General features: G+C 41.7%; 1 protein-coding gene and 1 long non-coding RNA gene across 12 annotated transcripts in view; one reads left to right on the top strand and one right to left on the bottom strand.

Moving 5' to 3' along the window:
* Positions 1–22,203, top strand: part of NFIB (nuclear factor I B) — a 439,139-nt gene that overhangs the window by 145,474 nt on the left and 271,462 nt on the right. The gene's annotated exons all lie outside the window — the stretch shown is intronic.
* Positions 3,392–22,203, bottom strand: part of LOC309846225 — a 56,231-nt gene continuing 37,419 nt past the window's right edge. For 2 of the 5 annotated variants that reach the window (XR_014301796.1, XR_014301797.1), the window contains exons 3-6: positions 17,091–17,287; positions 10,371–14,963; positions 9,818–9,940; positions 3,392–4,721 (exon numbers count right to left, since the gene is read on the bottom strand). This is a non-coding gene — a long non-coding RNA (uncharacterized lncRNA). The remainder of the gene's footprint in view (positions 4,722–9,817; positions 9,941–10,370; positions 14,964–17,090; positions 17,288–22,203) is intronic. The other 3 variants (XR_014301798.1, XR_014301799.1, XR_014301795.1) reach the window with 3 other exon arrangements.

The raw sequence follows: 22,203 nt of genomic DNA, 5'->3' as shown, positions 1-22,203 counted from the left end.
TAGGGTAGCTCTATTTTCAACTTTTTGAGGAACATACATACTGTTTTCCAGAGTGGCTGCACCAGCTTGCATTCCCACCTGTAGTGTAGGAGGGTTCCCCTTTCTCTGCATCATGGCCAACACCTGTTGTTTCTTGACTTGTTAATTATAGCCATTCTGACTGGTGTGAGGTGGTATCTCACTGTGGTTTTGATTCATATTTCCATGATACCGAGTGATGTGGAGCTTTTTTTCATGTGTCTGTTGACCCCCTGGATGTCTTCTTTGCCGAAATGTCTGTTCATGTCTTCTGCCCATTTCTTGATTGGATTCTTTGTTCTTTGGGTGTTGAGTCAGATAAAGGGCTAGTATCCAAAATTCTATAAAGAACTTATCAAACTTCTGTATTTTCAAACTACACTCTGATCCTCTCTTCCGTAAGGGCTGGGAGTGGGTGAGGATGGTGGGTCCCTCCAGTTGACTCACCTAATTTTTCTTCATGAATGGCTATACCATGATCCATTTATAGAACATGATGACGGTTGACCTAAATCAATCTCAATCAGTGGAGTTTTATACAGTGTAAGGATGAAGGTGGGGGGGACATCGTGAAAATAATAAGTAATAGAAAAACTATGCACGTGGAGTCCTACATATGAACCAGCCATTGGGATGAGCTTCTCACATGTATTACTTAATCAAATGTTTATAATACCACCTGGAGGCAGCTAGTCTTCCCTTTAGACAGCTGAGGAAATTGAGACAAGTAGTAGCTAAATAATTTACCCAGGTCATATGGCTCATAAGTTACTGCACCAGGGTCCCAACCAGTCAAATCCTCACTCTCTAGGCGTTTAGACTGTTTTTTTCAACTTTGCAGCTGATCCTACCTTGTTAATTGGTCAGTTAGCTATTACTGAGGTGATCACATAATTTGTCATCCAAACTGGGACCATTTCAAGAATAAAAGAGGGAGCTCTTAGAAACTGCCAGGACAACCGGCGTAAGTACAGGCTGTTCTTTCAGAAATCTGGATGTGTTGTCCACTTAGTTGTTAGGGACTTGGAACATTACCTTCTGTAGGGGCAATGTCCTTCATGGGCATTAGAGCCCCAGGTCGACCCTTCACCATTTCCTTAAGGTTTTCCTTCACAGACTCCAGGCCACTGCTGTCCTCACAAGAAAATATTGAAGTGGGGACACCTGCTGGCTCAGTCAGTTAAATGTCTGTCTTCCGCTTGGGTCAGGACCCCAGAGTCCTGGGATCAAGCCCCACATCGGGCTCCCAGCTCAACAGGGAATCTGCTTCTCCTTCTCCCTCTGCCTCTCTTCCTGCTTATGCTCTTTCTCTCACTCTCTCTCCCAAATCAATAAATAAAATCTTTTAAAAATATATGGAAGTGAAATATCTCCACTCCAAAAATATAGAACTCCCCCCCTACACACACTAGAACTCCTGTTTAACAAGGAATCTTTCTTTCTCTAATGTAGCAGGTGTGTGTGCTTATTTTTTTTAATTCTTCAATGATACTTTAACTTTTTTTAAAAAAAAATGCATTTTAAAAAATGCATACGATATATGACTATTTGGTTAGAACAAAATTATTTTTATACTTTGACACTGTGTGTATGTGTGTTAATACCTACATATATCTCTGGGTAATACCCATAAGAAATGTCTCCTCACTGTTGGCATTAGGAAGGGAAAGGATCTTGGATTTGGGGGTAAAAGGGTAGAGAGGATGGGGGGAGTGGGGAATAGAGACTTATTTACACAGTACCTCTTTTTGCTCACATTGAATTGTTTGCCATGAGTATGTTTCTTTCTCCAATGAAGTGAGGAGAAAAATACATACTTCCCGTTCAGTGTGACTGTATCCTAGCCAGTAGGAAAGCAATCCGATTAAAGTTATTGCACCGATTTCTGCTTGACTCATAACTTCACATCTTAAAAAAAAAAAAAAAAAAAAAAAAAAAAAAAAAAAAAGTGACTTTTTAGAAGGGATGGCTGAGAACGGAAGTGAATCTTTAATTGGTAGAATTTTAAGCAGCATAAGTAAGGAAAGTGAAGAAATTCAAGTGAAGTCCAAGTGGTCACTCTGGCAGGGGGAGGGGCTCGCAAGTTGGCCCTACTCTATGCACTCTACATACTTTATACTCTTTGTTAGTTTCTTTCTTTTCTCTAATTATGAACCCACAGGTTTTCTAAAATGTCCTTTTTTTTTTTTTTTTTACAATGAAGGAAGTTTAAGCTCCAACCACAGTGTGGAAAAGAAAAAGATTGCGGAATATATAACCATTTATAAATATAACTTCTAGACAAGAAATGGCACTTGCCTAATTTGGAATTTCAAGAGGATGTGAAATTTTCTGCTCGTTAGTTATGAACACAAACACTTCCAAGATTAAACTATGCAAATAGTGGAGGAAAGGATCAATGATGGGCAAAAGTATTTATTTTGGCCATATGCTTTGAGACAATGCAATGCAAAACTATGTCCTTAAACTAGTGTCTTAAATACCGCATGATTCAAACAGAAGCAATCCATAAGCCTTGGACAATGCATTGGCATTACAGACGTTTTATAGGAGTATGACAGAGACTTGATTTCCCACCCAATACCTGACCTTCCCTTATTACTGGTTACAGAACCCTGAGTTCATTTGGGGCCAGGATTGTTTTCCTCCTAAGAGACCACACCTTCCAGGCTCCCTTGCAGCTGGGTGTGGCCCTGTGACAAAAGTCAGGCTAATAAATTATAAGTGAAATTTTTTTGAGGCATTTCAGGGGAAGCTCTCTAAAGGAGTTAACTAAGCTAAGAGGGCATCCCTTTTGCCCTCCCCTTTCCTCTTTCATGCTTGGAGAGAACATTTAATGACTAGAAGGACGTCATGGCCTAAGGAGGGAAGAATAGAGATCTAGAAAGAGCCTGGGTCCCCGATGACTTTGAAGAGTCACCATATGAGCCCCAGATAGCCAGAGGTAGGATTTCTTTTCTGTTAAAAATAACCCATTGACCTTAAGTGTCTATCACTGACAGCTAAATGCAATTCCTAACTGATCAAACCAATTACTTCTCTTCTTTGGAAGAAAGGCTATCACAGGATGAAATGAAATGGACATTCATTCATCATCATTCCTAATCCTGGCACCTCGCTGTGCCTGTTTTTTGTTTTGTTTTGTTTTCAATTAATTCAATTTGAAAAAGACATTTTATCTTAGAACAACCCAGGGGCTCCGTCTTTAGTTCCTCACGCTAGCAAAATTCCTACCCTTTGTGAACAACCGTCTTTAGACTCACAGAAACCTCAATTAATAATCATTTTGCTCACAAGATGACTCTAGGGGACACTTACTCAGACACTGTGACTGTCACCATAGTTGTTGGAACTGAAGTTATATACACAGATGAACTTTTCTCACTTGTTTATTTTCCATGTGGGGTGTCTTATTTTAAAACAAACCCATTTTAAGTCCCCAGGCCCTAGATGTAGGCTGTGTTATGTATATCCTTTGAAACTTGTTTCTTCTTTCCTCCAGGAAGGAGGGGAGGTAAAAGCCTGAGTAAAAGGAAAAAAAAAAAAAAATTAAAGAAAGAAAGAAAAAAAAGAAACAAAATAAAAACCATATTTTTAACAAAAGGATTTTTGAAAGCCTTGGGAAATGTTGTGTTCACTCACATAAGGCCCCACTGTTTTAAACATATTTTACTATAATTTTTCCTTCAAAATTCTGACATGCAAAGTTGAACAGGGCTCTTTCAGTGTACAACCCCGGGACATGGAGAAATAAAAAGATCAGTATTCCAACTAATGCGTACTCAGTGGGAATCATAATATCGCATAATTGCTTGAAATTCACAGGACTATCCGATGTCATCTTCAGAAATATGCAAGTTTCCCTTTGTTTTCTGACTTAGAGATATTTCCTTGCTTTAGGGCTTAACCCTTTTGTTGCTACCCCTAATTATTGAAACATGATTGGAAATGAATGTAGAGCCTGCTTCCTAAACCCACACCAAATGTTAGGTAGATTCCACCAAATCTGCCAACTTTTGTTCTAACAGAAAAACAAAATATGTATTTAACTTTATCAGTGAACCTCAAGTGTTCCTTTTTGCCTATTTCCTTTCCTACCTGTTTCTAAACACACGCACACACACATATGCACACACATACACACATACACACACAGTCCTTTAAATTCCCACAAAAATCTTTGTAAGAACAAAGAGTTGCTATTTCGGGGCATGTAATGACATGTTTAAAAGTTCATCAACTTCCCCCTTTAACAAAAATCTGGCAATGAGTCTAAAATAATAATTCACAAAGATTTAGAGAAAGAAAAATCCTTAAGACTTCTTCCTTTGTAACATTATGTAAATCATAAATATACCACCGGTCTGGAAGTGATTACAACAAGCTCCAAGACAAAAGATGTTCCTAAGCAGACGCTGCTGACAATGGGCTCTTTTCCCATTAACATAGAAGATTTGGGAAGGTAAGTTCTCATAATAATTAAATAACAGATTCATGCCATCGTGAAGAAATCCCAAGCGTACCTGTTCTAAGAATAAACTCTAAGTCCTGAGCCATAACTGATTACAGGAACTCATCACACCAGTGTGTGTCCTCTTCTTCAAGGTGAGTGAGTCTTTCCGTGTTCCAGCATTCCTCCACTCTTCTCCAGGTTTCTCTTTGCTTCTCCATTGTCATTGCCCCTGACCTTCCAAACAGGATCCCTGGAGTGAAGAGGAGGAAGTATTATATAAACAGCTCATTCTCCGAGTGTGAGTCATTCCTGAATCAGCTCCCCCTTTCCCTATACAAGCGACACCCAGGCCTATCTAAGCTTCTCAGTTACTTGTAGGAAGCGTTTCTTTGTTTTGTCTTTCCCCACACCTTCCCAGAGGGCAAAGTTCTAACTTTTTCGCTCTCCTCCAGGCATTTCAACACTGGGATTGGACATTCGGTTAGTGGAACATGGAGAATTTCATTTTGCTTGGTAGGATAGCTTGAGAAGCTAAGGTCAGCCAACTCAGAGGGACACTGCAAGGCCATTTTATAATTAAACAGAGCACCCGCTGGACTCCATGTTAAAACAGATGTTTCCTGGCCCCAGGTACTAAGCCAGCTCATAGGAAAACTGCCCAGAGCTTCTCCCTGAGCCAAGATGGGTCAGTGTCTGGAACAACTCCTGTCTAGTGTCTCTTACTGTAATTAGAGAATGGGGCTAGCTTTTGGTCATTAATTCCATTTGAAAAATAGCCATAGCTAAATTAAAAAAGGAAAAAAAAAAAAAAGAACATCAGAGTGCTTTTAAAATTGAAAAACCCGATTATAAAATGGAGATAATTTATCGGTGATTTATTATTTCACACAGTGTTTTAGCCCTTATATAAATTCCGTACAATGATTTGCAAAATTCTCCAAGATGATTTGCAGAATTTTCACTCCATTTATGAAATGGATAAAATGAGAGGCTCCTTGTGCTTAGACTGGAAAAGGGTTTACAGATTGGTTAGGACCGGGGCCTCAGACTCAGATGCCATAGTCTCCAGTGGGTCAACGAACAGAGCAACTGAGGGGAAGAACAATCGTTCTGCCTTTTCTCTCTAGTTTTCATTCATTTTCTTGTTTGCAGTAAGAGACATGGGTGCAGGAATAGATCTCTCTACTGGGAGGAAACCACCGTCCGAGCAGAGCTGATGTTTAGTTGCTGTGCACCTGAGGCTAGGACTATCCTTACCGATTGAGGTCTCGGGGTGCTCTCAGGCCACTGAGTGATGCACCTTCACTGGGCATCTGCCCTTTCTCCAGGAACTCAGATCTTCCCATGATCCAGAAGCTGGGAAGAGCAAGTCACCCCCAGGATGTCGTTCTAGCACAAAGGTGTCCATTCTGATAGGTCAGCCCCCAGGCCTTAGTAGTGAAATATTTTCAATATTTGAGTACAAGCACAATGACAAATAGCAACTGGTATTTTTACCTCTGTGTAGGACAGACGAAAGGGCAAATGAACTTGATAAGGTCATTGGGACCCAGGAGAGCCCATGCTCTGTTAAAGGGGCAGAAATTGAGTAGAAACATGAGACCCATGTAGCGAGATCTTCTGATTTCTTAAGAGAAAATAAAACCCTGTGTCCTTATATAAAATCTTCCAAAGAAAGTGTCACCTCATTCAAACACTGTAAGGGGTAAACAGCATGCTTTTGTGGTTCCCATCTGGCCTAGGTGCTGCAAATTTGCAACCCTTCCCATTCCTGAGACGGAGGAGAGGACTGGCGTTGGAGTGACTCACCCACACCCCCAGGTCACGCAAGTGATCTAGTGGCAGGGTCAGAACTAGAATCTAGAACCCCTGACTTCCCCTCCAGTGAGAGCTGACTTTCTTTGAAACAGGTTCTATGCACCATGGAGTACCTTCAGGAGAGATCTGTAAACCGCATTAAGTAGAGGCATTGATATGTTAGGATTACAGTCATTTCTGTTAGTGTTAGCTCCTGGCAATAGCAAAATGAAGGGGAGTCCCTCCAAAGCTAACACCTAAAGACAGAAACAAGGGCAGAAGTTCCAGAGATAACAGCCTTGCCCAACTGCAAGAAAAGGTTGGTCCTCTGGCGGCTTGGAAATCGCTTTTTAAACAAAGGCATTGACAGAACTCCAAGCAGGGTTTGAAAGCATCTCCATGGCGAGGGTGGCCCCAGGCAGAGTGAGAAAACATCAAGGTCTGAAGAAATTCCACTGGTAGGGGTCATCTAAATTTAATGGATCTCTAGTTCCACATGGTCCTGAGACCAATCTGCTCTTTCTTCACACCTGTTCTTTACCTTTGTTATTAAACAGGATTGTGCCCAGAGTGACGTCAAGTATTTGTAAAATACATTGGTTCATACATTTATCATGATGAGCATGGAGATATGTACAGAAGAGTGACATCACTCTATCGTGCACCTGAAACTAATATAATATTGTATGTTAACTATACTGGAGTTAAAATTTAAGAAATACTTAATAAAAAGAATAGAGAACCTCAAAAACAAACCAAAACCATAAAAGCAAAAAACAAAAAAAAAAAAAAACAAAAAACAAAACAAAAACCAAAAACAGATTTGTCCATAGATTAACTCACATTTGTTCAGGATTGGCTACAGGCTAGACCAGAATTCCCCAACATCCAATATTGTTGTAAGTTCTACATGATTTACCTCTCTTCTACTGCTTTAATTTGCCCACTTATTTTTCAAAAAAGCTACGTGTTCTTGTTCCTTAAGTAGAAAAAAACTTGGGGCACCTGGGTGGCTCAGTTGGTTAAGTATCAGAATCTTGATTTCTGTTCAGGTCATGATCTTATGGGTGGTGAGATCGAGCGCCATAGTGGGCTCCACACTGAGCGGAGAGTCCACTTGAAGATTCTCTGCTTCTATCCCTCCCTGCCCCACACACGTACACTCTCTGTCTCTCTCTAATAAATAAATACATCTTTCTTTAGAAGATTTAAGATTTTATTTATTTATTAGAGAGAGAAAGCTCACATGCATGAGAGTATGTGTGTGAGAGAGATAGCAGGAGCAGGGGCAGGGGAAGAGGGAGAAGCAGAGCCCCCCACTGAGCAGGGAGGTTGAAAGGGCTCCATCCCAGGACCCTGGGATCATGACCTAAGCCGAAGGCAGATACTTAAGAGACTGAGCCACCCAAGGGCCCCCAAATAAATAAATCTTTAAGAAAAGAAAGAGAGGAAAAGAAAAGAAAGGAACTATTTTTGTGTTGGGATTGCAGTTATATCAATGAATTAAGTAGCCCTTGACCTTGAGACTCCATGGACCATTGATACTAAAGAACTAAATAAACTTCTAAAATAGAAGTGACGGGAGTGCTATGATACAAGCAGAAGGGGAGCCATGAATTTTCTTTGAGTCGCACAGAGAGGTGGAGGGGGCTTCACCTGGTATGTGATGTTGGTTGAGACTTGTGGAATGAGCAGGAATTTCTAAGGGCGAAAAGGAGGAAAAGGAGGCAGAAGAAGCACCTGGAAGAGAGGCACAAAGTCCTACTAAAGTGTGTTGGGTGTTTGGGAGAATCAGGAGTGGTACGTACAGTCCAGCTAAAGCCAAAGACACATGCGGAGAGTGGCAGGAAAATCTGACTGGGCTTGGTTTTAAATACACAGTTACATAGGAGGGAGCAGAGACGTGGACACCGAAGGTGAAGGAGCACGGCCAGAGGTCTTAGGTCAAGAGAGTGTCTGATCTGCTTGGTGTCATAGGAAGATAATTTTGCCTTCAAAAGGCTGGTGAGGGAAGGGGCTGAAGATAAGAAGGTCAATTCGGAAGTGCTCCAAACTCCTCAGGCCAAGGATGGTGAAGCACTGATTGAGAGTAGCAGCTGGGACAAAAAGGAAAAGCCAGATTTGAACCCGTGTTTGTTTGAGGAAGAAACAATAACGCATGGTGACCAGTTCAATAAGGAAAATGGAAAGAGGGAAGACTGAACACAAAACCTTTAATGTGTCTGCATGGATAAAAAATGCCATCTGGGGCGCCTGGGTGGCTCAGTGGGTTAAAGCCTCTGCCTTCAGCTCAGGTCATGATCCCAGGATCCTGGGATCGAGCCCCACATCGGGCTCTCTGCTCAGCAGGGAGCCTGCTTCCTCCTCTTCTCTGTCTGCCTCTCTGCCTACTTGTGATCTCTGTCTGTCAAATAAATAAATAAATCTTAAAAAAAAATGCCATCTATCAGGATCTAGGGGGACGCAGGGCTTTCGGAGGGTAGGTGGGAGAAGGGAGAAATGGGGGGCTGGTTGATGAGGAGGAGCTTGGAGCTATTAAAGCTGAAATGCCTTCAGAGGACTCTGATCTCATATGAGATTTTCAACACTCAATAAAGTTTTATGTGTTTTAAAAAAAAATAGAGGACTCTAATAGGTGAACCTCACCAAGAAAGCATTAAAACTGGAACTGAGGCTCAAGAAGGACGATGATCAGCCAAGAGCTTGACCCATGTAGAAATACTCTGAAAACGAGCTTTAAATCATAGGGACGGAAACTACTTACACTGAGAACACCTGCTTACGATAGTTAAATAATTCGAAAGCTAATAATGAAAGAAAACACGGAATAGCACTATATTCTGCTTCCACAATATTTTCTTTTGGGAAAAAAGAAAAAAACAACAAACTTGGGAGATGGTTAAAGATGCACTGGGCTCAGAATCAGGCAGACACATATCTGAGTCCTGATCATGTTATTTTTTAGATGTTTGACTTTGAACAAATTATTATTCAGTCCTTCCTAGCAAGACACTTTATGTGCTTTGAGGCAGACCCTATTATGCGGAATGGGAATATAATGATTAAACGCTACCCTCAAAAATAAAAAAGAGTTTAAATGATCTTTTTTGAAAAAACTTGAAGACTGCAATGAGACACTACCCTCTAGCAATCAGCGTGATGCATGATACTTAGAGAATACTATGAACTTATCACTTTCTAAGTGCCAAGTCCTTTCTCGTCATTAGCTCATTTATTCTTACACCAAAACTATGAGGTAGATATTGATGTCGTTCCTTTATGCAATTGGAGAAACTAAGCTTAGGCCCCTTGCCCAAGTTCACGGGGAACAAACGAAGAGTTCTCTGATTCCCCAGATGCCACACTTCATTTTTCCTTTGTCAGATGAGTGATGTAGGCAAGAGCGCCTTCTCCCTTAATGCCTGAAAATATAAGTAAGTAAACTAGAAGTTATCATCCAAGGAAGTGCCAGTTAAGATATATGGGACATTAACACGAGGATAATCAAAACTGAAACTAGTGAAGATTCCACTGGTATAAATATCTTACCATGATATGCAGAATGTCTGAACCAGGGATAATGTTCTACAAATGCTCTTCAGCAACTCGTAGATTGGCCACAGGCCCCACAGTCACTCAGGATGGACCTGACTCTAGGTACAGAATTGGTTCCTTCCGCAGACCATTTCCGGAAATGGGTAGGAATAAAAAGAACTAGTGAGTCAATAACTTACAATTAAAAGCATTTCGGAGGTAATTTGCACTCTTAAATAATGGAATACAACTGCATAGAAGTCTTTCTGGGGTGAGAATCTTTGTAACTCCACCTCCTTTCTATATCTTCTCTTTGCTCTCACTCTGAATCACCCTCCTCATTTTGACCATACTATGGGGGTATAGCTCAGTGGCAGAGCATTTGACTGCCTTTTGACCACACTGGCCGGGTTTAGGTTGTCTTCACGCCTCCCAAGATAGCACTCGGCCACTTGTCCCCCACCTGGTTGCTTATGCTACCACAAGTTCTCCAAGCCTCTAACCCATCTAGTAGATCCCCATCGCCAAAAAATATACCCACATTCATGTAAGAGCACAGGTTACTTACAACCTTTTGGCCTTCATTCAATGCACACAACTTCTTAGGTCCCAAATCTGTGTTAGTCCACACCTCTGATTCTCTGTGCTTGCTGGTCCCTCTGCTGGGGTTGCCCTTCTCCAGGTTCATCTGATAACCTCCTAATCATCTTTAAACACAGAGTCCGAGAGTCATCCTCTCTGAGAAATCATTCTATTTTCTAGTTTTTGTATCCCACAACATTCTGTTTATTTCCGAATCTGTCCCACTCAGAGTTTCACTCAGTAAGTGTTGACTTCCCCCTTGAAAGAAGGCAACATCATCCTCCATATCTTTGCATCTTCATATCCAGGGAAGCCCCAGTGTATATAGTAGGAGCTCAATAAATATTGTTGTAATTAATAGAACCGAATCCCATTGTCATCACCCGCTGGTTAGTGGGCTCTCACAGGAGTATAATTTGTTGGTAGGTTCTGCATTTCATGCTTAGTGTGGTGGCAGGAGAGACATCCAAACTCTGCTACTTCTGGCCTAAAGAAAAAAGGGCTACTTGAAAATGGGAGGTAAACAAGAAATGGTAGAAGAGCCTGAACTATGCTCATTTTGTCCCTCCTGGAGGCCAGAAATGGGGATGTTAGTGCAGGCCAAGCCACTTATCTTATAGGATTCTGACCAGTTTTCTGAGAAAAAGAAAAGAAATGAGCAAAATGAAAATCTGTGGTCAGAAGGTTACAGAAAGGAAAGGCACACGTTTCTGCTAGGGAATAGGAAGTGGTCTTGTCTTCCACAGCAGGGCTGTCTAATAAATCTGGAGAGTTTTATTGACTTCATAGGCGCAAGAATAACCACCCGGAGAAGACATCAGGTTTCACTTATTCTTTTGGAAAGTAATTTTTCACAGACGCGAGGTTAAAAGAAAGTGGTTGCACGGGCCTCGGCTGTGGTGGTGTGTCTTCTGGTATGCGTAATGCAACTGGATCTCAATTCTGGGACAATGCCCAGTCTCAGAGGTCTAAAGCCTCTGTTGAAAGCCATGAGGACAGAGTGTTGCCAAAATTTTATGTATGCAACTGTAGATCAATTGTCTTAGTGCAAGGATAGACTTTGATCAAGAGCGTCTGGTGGGAGGGGTTTCATTAAACACTGTTTTCAACTCTTAATTCTACAGCTTTTACGTCTACTTGCTGCTAAGTCTACCACAGACCCTGAATGGCCCTGACACAGAGAGACCCCTCCCCCAGCCCACGTCTGGCTCTCAGACGGCAGCAGTGACTGGCATGGAAAGAGTTCTTGGGCAGAAGAGATACACAGATACACTCGCTCCCTGGTTTTTGGTCTCATGTTAGACATATTCAAAAAGGAAAATGCTTGAAGTTCTCCCCGTCCCGCCTCACGTCTGTGATTCATTAGGAGAACTTGAAAACTTCCCCTACACAAAGACAAGCTTTCCTAAAAAAAGGATTGATAAGGGTGTATGTTTGTTGGATGAGTTCTTCCTTTTAAAAGTGTCTGGCCAACAATAGAAAATGCAGTCCGTTTTAGAAGGTTTGAGGGCCCATTTCTGAACTCCTTTCAACTGTCCTCCTAATCATGGAAAAGATGGCCCCTAGGAAAGCTGCCTAAGAGTTTGCAACTTTCATGTTTGATTCTCAGGGTGAACCCTGTAGACAACTTCGCCCACAGGGCAAAGAAAACTTTTCTTCACAAGGTCATATTTCTTTCACAAACCAAGAAAGAGCAAGACAGATAGAGGAGCCTTGATGTTGGCCAGCTGGGTGGCAAATAGCGCCACCTGGTGTCTTGGAGGCCAGTTATCCTCAGAGCCCCCAGCATCTCCAGCAAAGTGGAAGGGTCCTGGGATCTGAGGGTAGTAAGATCATTGGGTTGAGAAGCAGGAAATCAATCAAATCTAAAACCACTCCATCTGAAACAAATCGCCTTATTGTATAGATGCAAAAGTAAATGGGTGGTTTTGAGAGGTAAGCAACAGAATCCTTTTTCAAAGGAAAATCTTAACTAATACATTAACAAACATTTATTGGGTCCTTGGCATGTGCCAGGCACTGGGCTAAGAGCTACATGTGTATAATATTACTTAATTTAATCTTCACTACTCTTAAATAGGCACTGTTACTGTGTCTGTTTTACAGAAGAGGAAAATAAAAGATCAACTTGCTCCAGATGACATAATATATGACCCACCACATGACGTTGATCAAAGCAGGGCACTTGTGGTGCAATTAGGATTGGTATACCATGAATCTTTAGCCGTCATCTGCTTTCCTCTTCCACCAACCTCTTCTGTTTCCCTGAAGCAACCCCCAGGCTTTGCGGAGCAGGGTTTCAAAATCTTTTGGCTGGATAACCCCTAAAGACCCCCCCCCCAACCTGCTCTAATGCTCGTTGATCCTAATTCTGGGGATGTAAACCATAGTAATCTCCAAAACAAGTTCCTAAAACCTGGATATTGGCAAACCTTGCTCTTCTTTCATAGGACCGACTAAGCCCCTTTCCCATGTCTTTAAAAAATAGCTTTTTCAAATTGCTCTGCACCAATAAACATAAAGATGAAATCAAGGACTGTTTCAGATGTAAACATACTGGCGCTCTACGATTAAATATGTTGCTTACGTTAAAACTGCAGTGCTGAGGTCAGGACCGATATCCATTTCCTGAATAATTAAGTTATTAAGTATTCTATAACACATTTGTTTATGCACTCAACAACAAATTATCTCTGAAAAATCCAGCTAAAAACAAAACAGCTAAAATCCAGCCAAAAAATAAGCATTAGGTATTAGCATTTTTACCTCTCACATTAACTGGATGTCTGTCTGGGTATCGGCTCACTCAGAGCAGGGGGTTCATCAGGGAAAGGGGGAGACTTTTGATGTCTTTGTTAGCTTTTCACAAAGGCAAAAAAACCTCCACAGGCTGAACCTCTTAACTTCTAACTCACATCAGACATCCCTAAATTGCATGGTTTTAGTGTTGCTAAGGGGGGGTGGGGTGGGGAAACAGGCTCCTTCTCACAGTGTGGGTGAAGGTGTAAATCGGTATAAAATTATTGGAGGGCAATTTGGCAATAGCTATTAAAAATGAAATGCTCATACCCTTTGACCCAATAATAATTCACCTTCTGGGAATTCATCATAGAGAAATACTCGTACAACGGCTCAAAGATGTAAGAGTAAAATGATGTTTGCAAGAATATTTGGTACAGGGAAAACTGGAAAGAACCCAAGTGTGCATTAACAGGCAATTGGTTAGAGATAGTATGGTTTGGCCATACAGGACCATACCGTGGAACAATTAAAAAGAAGATTAAAAAGAGGCTCACTTTTTTCAGACTGGCATAGAAAGATGTCTGAGACATATTGCTAGGTGGAAAACAGCATGCTTCAAAGCTGAAGTATAATCCCATTTTTTTTAAATAATAAATGAAATTTTTAATATATGCCTTGAAAAAAATGTTAACTGGTTTTCTCAGCTGTGTGGGATTATGGAAGATTTTCACTTTCAATGCTATAATGTTTCAAGCTATTTATATATGTGTGTATATATATTTATATAGATATGTCATTACTTTTGTAATCAGAAAAAATAAATGTTGCTGTAGCTTGGTCCCTTGAGAGCCCTGTTACAAAAGTGTAGAAGGTTAGTCCAAACCCATTAACTTTGCTGGAAAACAAAACTTAGCTGAAATTGGAATGGAGATGCTGCTTAACCAAAGGGAGGTCACTCATGGAAATTCTTCTGCCTTTAGAGTCTACAGGCCTTTGTAATAATTAGCCCACAACGAAATGTTCTTTTAAAGAGGAGCTAAGGAGGATAAATTAAAAACGCAGTCAGTTTTTGAACCACTGCTGTCGTTGACAGGCCGTCTGAGGACTGGCACTCGAAGAGGTCTCCTCTTTAACTGCGACTTGCCCAAGGTGGGGTGGAGGGAGTGTCACAAAAATGAAGAAGAGTTTGTTTAATTTTTGCACTTTCACCAAACTAAGATTTGGTGCAAGTCACCTAGCTCTGGGGCCGATTCCTACGGTGGCAGTGATGGTGGCAGGGGAACTACCGCTTATACAATTAAAGGGCCTGTTCGTTGCAAAGAATGCAAAATTACAAGTACAAAATTAGGTACCGCATTCTGAAGGGGCCCCTGGAAAGGACAGGGCCTTAAACTAAGCTTAATTAGCTTCCCAGAGATCTGCCCCGCTCTGACTCAGAGTTCTTCAACCAATATAACAGGGGTGAGTAACGGGCACACTTCCTCTCCTTTAAGAATTTCCCTGCCGAAGAGGAGTTCCGTTGTCATGCGTAAAAGCTAGAGGCAGCACCCCGGAGCCCTGGGACACTGTGCGATCTCTGTTCTTTGGGGGACACTTAAGTTTCTGCAGACGTTCGAGCTCTGAAGAATCTGTACTTGTTGAAAGTGGCAGACGCCCAGTTCTCGATGCTCATAAAACCATGGCAGTCAGAGTTGGAAAAGATGTATTAGGTCATCAATCTAGATTCAGGTCCAAGACAGGATGGTTCACTATTGTAGTCATTCCAAGCCTTTGTCCAGGCAGCCTGGAAATGTCTTGAGGGCCTCACTCTTAGAAGGCTGTTCCTCTCTTCTGGTTACTGGGCAAGTTGTGGAGGTGTTTGAAGAAGGGGGAAAAAAAAAAAAGCAGTTTAGAGTTGGAACCACACAAATACTTAATTATATCCATTCACCTAGATTTCTATCAGTGTTTTCCACATGAAGAAAACGATTTAGTGTAAAGAAACTCTTGGTCTCCGGCATAAAGTTGCCATCAGGGAACAAATCACTGATTTTTTCCGGTTCCTTGTATTTCAACTTTGGTGGTGAGTTTCTTTTTAGCCTTAGGAAAAAAGCTAACTTGCTGGGGTCTTCCATAGCCAGCATTACCAAGAAAGGGTAATAATGAAAAGCTGCTTTTGTTAATAGAAAGTGACTTCCTAAACACTTATTTTGGGTCTATTTACCTGTCTTTGGCGAACTTGATGTGTTCCCGATTTTTAGGTTAGGTTTTTATGGCAGTATAAAAATGGGGGATCTGGGGGTGTCTGGGTGGCTCAGTAGGTTAAGCATCTGCCTTTGGCTCAGGTTATGACCCCAGAGTCCTGGGATTCAGCCCAGCTTCAGGCTCGCTGCTCAGCGGGGGCCTGCTTGTCCTTCTTCTGCCCTTCCTCCTGTACCCTGCTCTGCTCTGCTCTCTCTCTCTCTGTTGAATAAATAAATAAAATCTTTTTTAAAAAAGGGGGGTGTTCTGAACGTTAAGTTTTTATTTTCTCATGTTTTCCTTGCAGTCCATACTGATAATGAAGCTCATTTCCCAAAAGCTTCTGATGGCTACTTTTTTTGTAGCACAGAGAGGATTGTTCTAGCCTGGAAGGAGAGTAGACTTGAGTCGTTATCCACTGGTGAATATCTGCTGTATGTCCCAGTGAAATCTCTTATCCCTGTGCCTCACGAGTGTGTGATTGCCTGTGTGTGGTCGGCTTGCTTATTCTTTATGTGTTTGGTGGTTTATGGGATTGTTTGTTTTGTTGTTGTCAGCCTTGAAAATACTCAGAACAATTCTTTCTTTGATAAGTAATACCATTAGCAAATATAAAGTGCTAAACAATAATCTATTTGGATATTTGCATTTGAGAATTCATTTCTATTTTAAGTCAAGACACGTGGACATTAGCTAATGGATGCTAGTGACATTATTTTTAGTAATGGGCTCTTTTAGCAACAAGCAACCCTCAGGAACCTCTTTTATTTTTTTCAATTCCCAAAGATGGACTTCCGGTTTATCAATCATCAAGAAACTAACCGCAAGGCTTCGCGCCAGGCTGGGTGTGGAGCCTGCTGAAGATTGTCTCTCTCCCTCTGCCTCTCCCAAACCCCAAAATAAATAAATAGATAATAAATAAATAAACGTAAAATAACTTTTTAAAAAATAAACTAACGACAAATGCTGAGTTAAACTTAGGAGACTTTAATTAGATTTAAAAAGTTGAGAATTTATTCAAAATGAAAAATGTGCTCAGCAAAAAACAAACAAAGAAACAACAACAGAAACACAACTATTTGCCAAAGTATAGTAAAGGGGGTTACCCTCAGGGGGTTAAGCGGCTGCCTTAGGCTCAGGTCAGGATCCCAGGGTCCTGGTATCAAGTCCTGCATTGGGCTCCTTGCTCACTGGGGTGTCTGCTTCTTTCTCTGCTTCTGCCTGCCACTCTGCCTGCTTGTGTTCTCTCTCTTTCTCTCTGCCAAATAAATAAATAAAATCTTACCAAAAAAAAAAAAAAAAAAAAAAGCTGGGTGCCTGGGTGGCTCAGTGGGTTAAGCCACTGCCTTTGGCTCAGGTCGTGATCCCAGGGTCCTGGGATTGAGTCCTGCATCGGGCTTTCTGCTCAGCAGGGAGCCTGCTTCCCTCTCTCTCTCTCACTCTGCCTGCCTCTCTGCCTACCTGTGCCCTCTGTCTGTAAAATAAATAAATAAAATCTTAAAAAAAAAGGCATAGAAAAGAAATAGAATTATGGGGCAATATTAATTTTGAATCTCCTGAACTGAAAAAATAAAGGTAGAAATGCTATATGTTAAAAGATACTACTTTTATTTTAAAAATTTTCAGTACAGTGTGTCTATCTCTGGGACTTCCTGTGACTCCGTCCTTTCAGAAATGTGCCTATCCATGCCAACAAATTACTAAGATAATGGAAAATAAAAATTCTTGAGAAGTTAAAAATTACCAAAAGCACAGTGTCATTGGAAATCACTAGAAGAGGGGCCCCTGGATGGTTCAGTGGTTAAGCATCTGCCTTTGACTCAGGTCATGATCACAGGGGTCCTGGATTGAGCCTCCAAGTGGGTCTCCCTGCTCAGCGGGGAGTCTGCTTCTCTCTCTGCTTCTCCCCTTGGCTTGTGCTGTCTCTCTTTCTCTCTCTCTCTGTCAAGTAAATAAACATAATCTTAGAAAAGAAAAAAAAGAAAGTCGCTAGAATATTTTCCCAACCCCAAAACCATTCGATTTGCCAAAAGCTCTTTTATGATTTGTGAATGCACTTAAATGTAATCTCATAAAGAAGTTAAAATATTTTAATTGTGCACTAAACAAATTCTCCTTAGCAAAAATAATGAAATTATATGAATTTAGTACTGTCTAGAAAAATATGGGCTATAATGAAAAGTTAATACTGTTGGTGACCTCAGTAATGTGAGCTATCCTAAACTCCTTACTGGCAAATACGTTGTAAGCTCTTAAATGTACGGATCTATGTCCTGAATTGAACCCTTTAAACATGGTTGGGTACAATAAATGTTTCTGGAGCAAATGAACACGACTGAATTCAGGTAGGTATCAGATTGTTTACTGTCTGATCCAGGTTTCCCGGATTGTCTTTGTTATTAGGCCTGATTTCAACAGTAACTGATCAAAGAATAGCAATTGTATATATTTACAACCTTGTCTGTACAAGTGAACGCTTTCCAATGTTCCATGAAAGTTCACAGGTGTATATTGGTTCGAAGCTTGGTTTCAAAAGAGAATACATGAATTTATTTTTGTGATAGAGAATTCCAGTAGAAGACTGGATCCAGCTTCTCAAACAACATTGTCCAAAATGTCTCGCTCTTTCTCTCTCTAGATCCCAACTTGATGACTTTCTGTGCTGTGTTCATTCTTAGGCAAATATGATGGCAAAGATGGCACCGTTCAGCAATCCCTAAGTAGAAGGAGATTGTTTCTTTGACAATAGAAGCTGACCTCCTGTTGTCCTAACTGGGGTGATGTGCCCATCCCTGACCCTATGATAGTCTTCCAGTGGTATGGGGTGTGTCAGTTTGACAGGGTTGTGTCAATTTGACATAGCTGTGTGGCTGCCGTCACAAATTACCACAGGTAGGATGGCTTACCAACAGAAATGTATTCTTTCATATTTCTGGAGGCCAGCAATCCAAAGTCAAGGCGTCAGCAGGGCTGTGCTCCCTCTAGAGGTTCCAGGGGGAGATTCTGTTTCTTGCCCCTTCTGGTTTCTGGTAGCTTTAGGCATTCCTTGGCTTGTGGGTGTACCACTTCAGTCAGTCTCTGCGGCCTCCTTGTCCTATCTGCGCGTCTCCCCTGCATGTCTGTGTCAAACCCCCTCTGCCACATCTTATAAGGACATATGTGATTTTATTTAGGGCTCATTGGGATAATCCAGGGTGGCCTTATCTCGGGAGCCTTAATTTAAATGCACCTGCAAAGATCCTTTTCCCAAAGTCATATTCACATACACCAGGGATTTGGACACAAGCATCTATTTTGGGGGAGAAGGGGGACATTATTTAACCCATTTCTGCTGGTAAATGATTAACAATCTCCTCGACAAAGAAGAAGAAGCCCCAATATACGACATTTACATAGTTGTGTGGTCTTAATACTACTGTTGGTCAATTTCAAGCTGCCAACAGGAAGTCACTGAGCCGTGGAGATGCGAAGAGATCCACAGTTGTGCCCTTAAATCATGCAGGTCCAATAGGTATAAGTAACCTCCAGAGCATGGGTAATCATAAAATGTATTCAAATAATTAAGAAGTGAGTTTTGAGTGCCTAATAACTGTTTCAAATATAACTTAATTATAAATGTATATACTTTAAATTTTAATAGTGGTAATAGTTAACAACTGGCTCACAAAATTCCTAAAAATTTTCCAGTTGGTTTGAATAAGCTGGTATGAGGCAGCTCCAACATGCCACTGGATAAAATGTGCTGATTGATCAGGACTGACTCATAGAGCCTGGGGCCTGGGGTCAGCAATATTTAAACCACATGAACTGAAATTAAAGTGGATGGTTCTTTAGGAGAAAGTTGGGGTGCTATGACATTAAGCAGGGAAAAGGAGTATTAGGAAGACAAACACAGCAGTCACTTCAGTATCCTTTAAATATATTCTAATGATTTCAGGCCAAGGAAAAAATGTTCAGCCAAATTCAAAGTAGGTACAGGTATAAATATTGTGGCTGTACCTGGATCTGCAAGTCAGCTCTCTACCTAAGGGGAAATCAGTATTTTTCACATTGTCATTTTACTTAGCTCATAAAATCTGTTTTTAAGCCTGGATACATGTGTCCCAAGGTGACCAGCTTCAGAAAGAGACATAAACGAGTGGTCTTTTTAAAAGCATCATTTCTTGGGGTGCCTGGGTGGTTGAGTCGGTGAAGTGTCCAACTCTTGGCTTCGGCTCAGTCCTGATCTTGTGGGGTGATAGGATCAAGGTCCCTTGTCAGGCTTCCCAATGAGCCTGGCATCTGTTTCAGATTCTCTCTCCCTCTCACCCCCCCCCCCACCTCACTCGTCCCCCACCCTCACACCCTCTCTGTCTGTCCCTCTCTCTCTGAAATAAATAAAATCTTTTTAAAAAAGCATTTTTAAAAATAATTTAACAGCTTTATTAAAATATCATTTGCACGCCATGCAACTCACCATTTAAAATGCAAAATTCGATCTTTTGATACATCTTCAGAGTTGTTCATTCTCCACCACAATCAATTTTAGGAGATTTTTGTCACCTTAAAAAGAAACTCTGTACCATGGTACTGTCGTCTTCCGATGCCCGGACTCTGACCCCCAGGTCTTGGCAACCACTTGCCTATTTCCTCTCTGTAGGATTGTTTATTCTAGGGGTGTCATACAAATGAAATCCTATGATATGTTCCATTGTGACTGGCATAATGTTTTAAAGTTCATCAGTGTAGCATAAAGCAACATCTCAAATCATATTTCTTTTAAAGATTTTATTTATTTATTTATTTATTTGACAGACAGAGATCACAAGTAAGCAGATCTGCAGGCAGGGGGTGGGGGGAAGCAGGCTCCCTGCTGAGCAGAGAGCCCGATGAAGGGCTCGATCCCAGGACCCTGAGATTATGACCTGAGCTGACAGCAGAGGCTTAACCCACTGAGCCACCCAGGTGCCCTACCATATTTTTATTGCCAAGTAGTATTCCACTGTGTGGCTGTACCACGTTTTTGTTTACCCATTCATTAGTAGATGGACATTTGGATTGTTTCCCCTTTTGGACTATTATGAATAATGCTCCTGCAAACAGTTGTGGACAAGGTTTTTGGTGGACCCAGATTTCATTTCTCTGAAAATAATGGTCTTCTAATGTTTAGCAAGCTTTCTTATCTCCCACATGTTTAAGGGAGCTGTCATTTAGGAATTAGATCAGAAATGCCACACACAGAATTTCAGTCCTCTTACATATTGGGCCAGTGGACCCAACCCCTTAAGAATTATGGGGACTGGCTCAGCCAAAAGGAGGAGCCCTGCTCATACACTTCAGGGAAGAGGAGGGCACCATTAGTTAGGAGGAGGAGCTAGCTCGGGGCCACACTAACCCTAACCCACGATAAGTCACACAATTAGTCCATCTCAGGGTTCCTTCAGGGACTCTCCATATGCAAAGTGTAAAAAATAATAAAAATACAACCTTCCTTGTTGATCTGGAAATCAGACTCACGAGATTGGAGAAACACGAAAGAAAGAGGGAATTTTAGTTTCCCTGATAGTGGCCCGGAGAGAGTTTCATATTCTCTCTTGCATGATGGGAGAGTTCTTTGGTGGGTCCTGCAAACCTGCCATGGGGGGATGGGAGAGAAAAAAAGCTCTATACTAGTTTATATAGCAACTTTCTTCCAAGAAATTCAGTGTCTCAAACAGTCTTTCATTTCCCTCAGGGAGTTTGCAAGAATGTCCATTAGAAATTACTTCTTTTAAAACGTACATTCTCCAGTTAGCCAGTACTGGGCAGAAAGAACCAGAAAAGTGAACCTACTGACCAAACATCCCACTCTAATATTTTCAGTGAGCTGCTAGAAGTGAATGCATCTCCTGAGAAACAGGATCTCTCTGTATCAGCCCCATGACTCTACTCACTGTTGGCCACATTCCTTTCATCAGGGGCAAAGCTTCCCCCTCCAAGTCAGACTCAACCGGCATGGCATGCCCCACGAAATGAAATGTATTATTGACTTACAATTAAGGGCTCAGGTCTTCCTCCCAACAGGAAGTGTTTCCCTCTAGCAGCTCCACACTCCTAATCCAGCCCAACTGAAAACCCCTCAAGAATCCTGGGACCGACCCACTCCAAAGCAAGAGTCTTGCTTACAAACCACCTGCAGAAAACTGGGGTCTAGCCAGTCCTCTCACACTGCTGTTATCTGGTCTGTCTCTGTGTAGCCTTGATGTGAGGCTGTAGCACCCCTCACAGTCCTACCACTCAGACTAGGGAACAAGCATCCACCGTTCCAATTTCCAAAGCCTGACTCCAGTGCTGGATGGGCGATGACTCTGGGGAAGCCTCCAGTGTCATCCACATGCAGGGTCCTCCCCAACCCTCCATCGCAAACCACTTAGTTCCTTGTGTTGATCCCTTCCTCGGCATTTTCTTATGACGTTCTCACTGCCCCTCCCTGAGGCTAGGGGGAGGTGGGATCTTGATCAGGGCCCCACTAGCTCATGCAGAATCTCAGGGAATCACACCTGAAGAATATCTGTGCCTTCCCTCCCACCCCCCAAAAATCTCCGGGTGCCATCATGTCCTTCCCAGGGATTCTCAGAGAATGGAATATTTTAATCCAGTGGATGACAAAGAGTCCATACTGGAGTCTCATGCTATATCCAGCCACAGACATAGATCGTTTTGGCCCCCATACTCTGAACTAGCACTTGATTTTAAATTCATGTAGGTTGTCAACAAGGACTAACTCCGTAGTTTGTAGGGCCCAGTGTGGCATGAAAATGCAGACCCCTTGTTCAAAATTTAAGAATTTCTGGATGGCGGGGCGCCTGGGTGGCTCAGTGGGTTAAAGCCTCTGCCTT

This window comes from Mustela nivalis, assembly GCF_964662115.1.
Source record: "Mustela nivalis genome assembly, chromosome: 13".
Classification (NCBI taxonomy): domain Eukaryota; kingdom Metazoa; phylum Chordata; class Mammalia; order Carnivora; family Mustelidae; genus Mustela; species Mustela nivalis.
Note: the sequence above shows the minus strand (reverse complement) of the source record. Positions and strands in the feature narration are given on the sequence as shown.